We start from the raw sequence: 6,086 nt of genomic DNA, 5'->3' as shown, positions 1-6,086 counted from the left end.
CACGCTAAAGAGGATTTCGAAACCAATTTATCATAACTAAGAGCCAAATGTTGTTGTTTCTTTTTAAGACAAGTTCCTTAGTGAATTTCGTGAATCTGAGACTCAGCTGGGTCGGTCATTCATACCACTCACCTCCTGACTGTGGAATTCGGTATTTGCTTTCGTGTTCCTCTCATCATTTTGCTTGTCCCATGCTCTTTTCTTGGCCGGATTTATTCTGGGTCGACTAGCGGCGGCCTGACCGTGATCGAACCACGGACATTGAGCATTATCTCAGAGAAATTATATTTATATAAAGTGAATATATTCTCAAGAGGAATAATATTTATATATAGTTTTTTTTAATTAGATGGAATTACTATAAAACTAACCAGGTATGATTCGGCCATCTGTGTTTTTTTCCGTAGTCTTATCTAAGTGAGAGGAGGAAATTGATTGGTGTTACTTTAGTGCTTTCAGTATTTACTATTGAATTATTTTGAAATATGACGTTAATATGCTCATTTGAAAAATTGGGATCTTTCATAGTGACCCCCAAGGGTCTTAATCCGGCATGGATCCACCTTTGAGGCGTTTAGAGTACAAGGCCCCTGGGGACGACCGTCAAAGCATAAACAAAAGACTGTCAATATCATCGAGATGATGAATCCCAAGAAATATTAGCCCAAGCAAAGACCCAAAAAGGCTTATTAGAGTTATCTCAGTGTGACTCGCATTTTTATTTTATTTTTCAGTAAATTTTTATTTTAACTGTTTTTAGTTACATATTTATTTTTGTTAGTTGATTATTTTTATTCGAAATTTTTTTGTTTTTAATGCTTTTATTTTAATTTTTATTATTTTTTCCTTCTCAAACTATGTAGTTCGTTTTCATCAAACTCAAAAAGAGCATCTCGCAATCTTATGTATTACGCTTTCACAACAGAGGCACCGTCCTGATAAATGGTATTTCAAGGAAAAAATAATACGTAATATGAAAATAGGTCAATAAATAATAGCCTCAAAAAGGACATCGCAAAGAGAAGACATAATAAAAAGAGCCTTAAAAATAGAAGGTATTCGAAAGAAATTCAAAAGTGAGCTTTGGGGGAAATGACAGTAAAAGGTTTAATAAATGCGGTTCGGAATCTTCTGATGCTCATATGTTTCTGGGATCGCTAAATTTCGGTACTGGACTCAAGATATTAAAATCAGATCGTGAAACTGTTGACGAAAGTTGTGATCTGAATTTAAATAAGGTTCTAAAATTCATTTGGTATAAATAGTTCAGTTACAGCTGCAATTCAACTCTGTAACTATATATCAGTTTTATGCTTTGAAGGAACCTCGGAGGTAATATGATTAGATGTTAAAAAATCAAATCCTGAACTATATGATGGGTAATATTTTCTGATTCTGAATTGAATCGGCTTTTAAAAATTATATTACATGATTATTTCAGTAATATCTGCAATTCAACTCTGTAACTATATATTAGTTGTATGCTTATGAATGAGGTGATTACTTTTCTCGAATCGTTAATCTTTGCCTGCTTAAGAAGCTTCGAGGTTTGTGAAATTTGAAAGTAGTTTTTGTATTTTAAAGTATTTTTGTATTACTTATGTAATTATTTAATATTTTATTTATTTATTTATGTATGTAATTAATTCATTCATTAACATTTTGATTTGTTTATTTTACAATGAAGGAATGCACTAGCATATTTCTCGTCGTCTCTCTTTTAACTTCTTGTACTTCTCCTCGTCGTGTCTTTAGTTTTTCTCTCCTCCTCCTCCTCCTCCCACCTGACTTCATTTGTAGAAACGTCGTTAAGCCCTTGTGCTCTCCCCCCTCCCCCCCCCCCCCACCCCCCCCCCCCCCCCCCTCCCGCTAAACTCCACCCCGAAGGGACTCATTGTCAGTGCGCATTTATTATGAATCGTCTCTCTCTCACTCGCCGGCGACAACTGCATCACCGTCATTCCGAGACTTGGCTCCTCTTGTTTGATCTCACCCCACCCTCTTAGATGTGGACCTCCCCCTCCTCCTCCTCCTCCCCGCCCCCTTCACCCCCCCCACCACCACACCCCCACGAATGTCCTTTGCCGGTGGGTCTTTCCCCTTTAAATCTCAAGTTTCAGAGTCAAGGTTTTATTAGTCGACCTCCGACTATTGATTGTGAAAAGTTCAGTTGGGTCGTGAGGGAATGGGCTTGTCAGTTGAGGGGGGTGGGGGGAGATTTTGGGGAGGGGGTGGGGGTCGTGGAAAGGGTTGTGAAGTTTCAAAGGTGGAGGTGTGGAGGGTTTGGAGAGGGGGAGTGTGGGTGGTTCGTAGGAGGGGAAGGGGGCTCGTGGTTAGTGGCCTTCGAGGCCAAGACGAAAAGGGTTGAGAGGAACAGTTTGGTGTGGATGCAGGAACATCTTCTTCTTCTTCTTCTTCTTCTTCTTCCTTTTTACGTGTCTCTTTTTCTTTTCTGTTCGTATCCGATTTTGTAAAAAAAAAAAAAAAATTAAAAATTCTCTTGTTTGCTTGGCTGTGGCTGATATTTTGCGTGATGGGTCTGTGAAATTGGAGTACTATGAACGATGCTCTTTTATTTTCTTAATGAATATTGTATCTGTCATCACCTCATACGAAATGGTTCAGTTATTATTATTATTATTATTATTATTATTATTATTATTATTATTATTATTGGCTTTCACTTTCTATCAAGACTGGTTGTTTATATTGTAGCCAGCTACCATATGCTGTTATAGGCACATTCCTCTTCTTCTTCTTCTTCTGTTGTTGTTTTTGATTAAGCTGACCTTGTGTCAGCACGGGCTCTTGCTCACCGAGCAGCCCGTAAAGGCTTAATTCTTCTTCTTCTTCTTCTTCTTCTTCTTCTTCTTCTTCTTATTATTATTATTATTATTATTATTATTATTATTATTATTATTTGCAAAGTCATTTAGAATGATTCAAGCACTTCTGCTTTGCAACTTCTGCCGACCTTGCAGAAGATTTGATGATGATATTTCGACCAAATCTAGGGTAAGGGATGTTACGAACCATCTAAAAATTCCTTTACGCCTGAGAGTCTAAGTTACAGATAATTAAACAGAAGGTTGAGTGAAAAGCGTTGACTGTCGGACAACAAAGATCTGGGAGAGAGAGAGAGAGAGAGAGAGAGAGAGAGAGAGAGAGAGAGAGAGAGAGAGAGAGAGATTAGTTCTACAAATCCACAGTAGGGAGCTGACTCCAGTTGAAGGGGAAGACCATATACTTAATAATTGAATTTTTTAAGTGATTTGTGACCTCGTAGGAGGGTAGTGCCGTCAGTGCACCTCCCGCCCGGTGCACTGTAGGCATTACTTGAGGTTCTTTGCAGGGTTCCTTCGGCCCCTAGCTGCAATCCCTTTCATTCCTTTTACTGTACCTCCGTTCATATTCCTATCCTTCCACTTTATTTTCTAACGTTTTCTAATAATTGTTTCATTGTGCGAAGACGAGATTTTCCTTCTGTTACACCTTTCAAACCTTTCTCTCTATTTTCCATTCAGCGCTAAATAACCTTATAGGACCCAGCGCTTGGCCAAGTTTCATTGTGCAAATGTGTGGTTTCCCTCCTGTTACACTTTTCAAACATTTCTCTCTATTTTCCATTCAGCGCTGAATGACCTTATAGGTTCTAGCGCTTGGCCTTCTGCCTAAATTGTATATTTTATTTTATTATATTCTATTCTAAATGATTTATGAGAAAACAATAGAAAATGTTTTTAGTTTTTAGTTTCCTGTAAAAGAAAACTATTGGGATGGCTAATTGTCTGTCCGGCCTCAGATCTTAAAAACTACTGAGGTTAGATGGCTGCAAATTGGTATGTTGATCATCCACCCTCCACTCATCAAACATACCAAATTGCAACCCTCTAGCCTCGGTATTTTTTAATTTTCTTTAAGGCTAAAGTTAGCCATGATCTTGCGTAACTTTAACGCATTTTTTACTTTCTCTTTAATATTTCTTAAATTTATGTTTAATGTGTTTTTTTTTCTTCTTGCAGGTAAGAAATGCCAATCTGCGAAGAGCAGCATGACCTGGACTCCAGTCCGGGAATGATCCAGCCGGTGAGTAACAGAAAACGTGGCCAGAGAGGAATGTGTGCTGATTTGCATGTCGTCACTAACGAAAAGTAATTCTGGAAATTCTTTTATTCATTTTAAGACTATTTTCTTAGAGCATTTGAATTTTTTTTTTATAATAATTTTAATGTCTACCCGGCGATGTAGTTATTGTAATGCGGAATGTATTGTCCGTAGATTTGAATGAATATAGAAGATTATTTTCTATCAACTCTTAACGTCCATTTTCTATTTCATATACTATATATATATATATATTATATATATATATATATATATATATATATATATATATATATATATATATATATATATATATAACATATATATAAAATGATGTGTATATTATACTATATATATATATGTATATATATAATATACATATATATATATATATATATATATATATCATATAATAATACATATTATATAATATATTATATATATTATATATACTATATATTTATATAATTATATTATATATATATTAATATATGGACGTACAATATTCTTCTCCAAATAATACTGTGGATCAAGAAATTCAGTTGGTTAAAGTTAAATTCCTGTACTATTTTTTTTTAACGAGATCATGGTTCTGAAAGTAAACCAACATTTTCTAAAAAATGCACGATGTTGACCTACATAGTATCCCGTCTCGTGACAGTAGTTCAGTAAAGGTTTTCATGAAGAAGATTGCATAAAGTTAAAGGTAGCCTTGTTGCAAAAATATTCCTTCCCTGACCTCTTGCGGGACATACCCCATTACTGAACGAGGTCAGGCCCTTCCTCATAATGAGAGGTAGAAGGCCACTCAAACGGCGGCGAAGCGAAGCACGAATGCGGAAGGCGCTGTACTTTTATTGTAGAGATTTAACATCCACTGACGGAATTGTGATGTTCTCGCGAAATTGGTTGGCTGGAAGGTTTCTATTAAGCCGTTTTTATTTATGGCTTTATAACTCTTATACTCTTTTATCTGTACCTTACCCGAGGTTGGTTTGCATGGCTCGCAATGGTTTCAGAATGTTATATATATATATATATATATATATATATATATATATATATATATATATATATATATATATATATATACATATATATATATATATATATATATATTATATACATATGAATATATATATATATATATATATATCTATATATATATATATATACATATATATATGTATGTATGTGTGTATGTACGTATGTATATACACTATACATATCTGATATTATATATATATATATATATATATATATATATATAGTATATATGTGTGTGTGTGTGTGTGTGTGTGTACGTATGTATATATACATGCACATATTTGTATATTATATATATATATATATATATATATATATATATATATATATATATATATATATATGGGTGTGTGTGTATGTATTTATATGAGTGTGTTTGTTCGTGTAAATGTACGTATATACGTACATGCATGCGTGTATACGCCTTACGCCTCAGTCAGGCGACGACGACGACGACGCAAGCGAAGTAAAAAGCGAGAGTGTTGGGTGCCTGACGGCGAGCGGGCATTTGCCTCGCGCGTAAAAAACGAGACCAGCAGCAGCAGCAGCGTCGTGGTCAACAACCTTTGCAAGAATGTCATGGCGCCACGGGCTTCGGCACGAATCGATCGCAGGAACTCCTCTCTGCTGCCACTTATTTCTTTTGCATGAATTCCTACAGAGCGAAAGTCGCCGATGCTTTTTTTTTCCCGAATCTTTCGTTTCCTGATGATTGTCGGTGGAGAATTACGGTAGGTAGGTTTGGTTGGGCGGTTTGTGTGTGTGTGTGTGTGTGTTTGCACGTTTACCTCAGCACGTACATTCGTCGTTGTACACATGTGTATATATATATCTATATATAAACATGTGTATGTATGTATGTATATATAAATACATACATACATACACCCATATATATATAATACGATATGTATATATACATACATCATAATACA

The 6,086-nt window shown here is 35.3% G+C and overlaps 1 protein-coding gene across 1 annotated transcript in view; it reads left to right on the top strand.

Annotated features, from left to right (window-relative positions):
* The window catches only part of LOC135219451 (uncharacterized), a 182,569-nt gene extending 178,485 nt beyond the window's left edge, over positions 1–4,084 (top strand). The window contains exon 9 of the transcript XR_010315440.1: positions 4,023–4,084. The gene's annotated coding sequence lies outside the window, so the exon portion shown is untranslated. The remainder of the gene's footprint in view (positions 1–4,022) is intronic.
* Positions 4,085–6,086: the final 2,002 nt, after the last annotated feature.

The sequence above is a fragment of the Macrobrachium nipponense genome, chromosome 1, assembly GCF_015104395.2.
Source record: "Macrobrachium nipponense isolate FS-2020 chromosome 1, ASM1510439v2, whole genome shotgun sequence".
In the NCBI taxonomy this organism is placed as follows: Eukaryota; Metazoa; Arthropoda; class Malacostraca; order Decapoda; family Palaemonidae; genus Macrobrachium; species Macrobrachium nipponense.
Note: the sequence above shows the minus strand (reverse complement) of the source record. Positions and strands in the feature narration are given on the sequence as shown.